Consider the following 892-nt stretch of genomic DNA (forward strand, 5'->3'; position numbering starts at 1 on the left):
AAAAAAAAAAAGAAAAAGAAAAAGAAAAAGGTATCGAGACTTGTCCATATAGCTAAGTTTTTGTTTAGACTTTAACGGTGGGAAATAATTCAATGTATTATTGCAACTATAATATTTTTTGGACGGTGGTAAAGCTCTAAACTCCAAAGAGTTTAAGGCTCAATAATGCTTAATGGTGTCATCTTTCCACCATCATCATGTGCCTGTGTCATCACCCAATGCTTGTAACAGCTTCAACACATTGCGCAAATCACTTTGCTGGTTCGTCAGATTGTAATCTACTTAAATATAAATATGATTTTGTCCAAAATATAACTCTAATTAGGGAGAGTCGAATGTATAATTAAAAGTTGTACAATGTAGCCTCAATTATGTGAAAACTGTCACGGTCCATGAGTGAAATTTCTGGGCAGCTTGAAAGATGTTGGTTAGTTAGAACTTAAAAGCGAATTGCAGGACATGTTTTTTCTGTTGAAGATTAGAATAATCGACATATGGTTTTGCCACACACATAGGTTCCATGTGAAAAAACAGAAAATTGATAGTAATATATACTATGTTAAAGTACTTGAAACTTTAAAGGAATTACCAAACCCCACTGCATCTGCATCTATGATTCCTCCTTTCAGTTTTTCTTATTATTATGGCTCCATAATATTCATGATCTTTGCTTCTATTGATTTTTTAGGACTTTGCCCATGAAACATGAACATAAATAAGAAAGCAAAGGCCAAAGGAATTCCAAAAAGGGTATTGTTTTTTTTAGATGCTGAAAAAGTTTACAATAAGGGTATTGTTGGTTGAGAGGATCTTATCTTGTTTGAAGAAATGAAAGGTTTTCAAAATTTAAAAATGGTTGTGACTAAACTAGTTAAAAGTTTTTTTTTTTTTT

This window comes from Fragaria vesca, linkage group LG6, assembly GCF_000184155.1.
Source record: "Fragaria vesca subsp. vesca linkage group LG6, FraVesHawaii_1.0, whole genome shotgun sequence".
NCBI classification, from domain to species: Eukaryota; Viridiplantae; Streptophyta; class Magnoliopsida; order Rosales; family Rosaceae; genus Fragaria; species Fragaria vesca.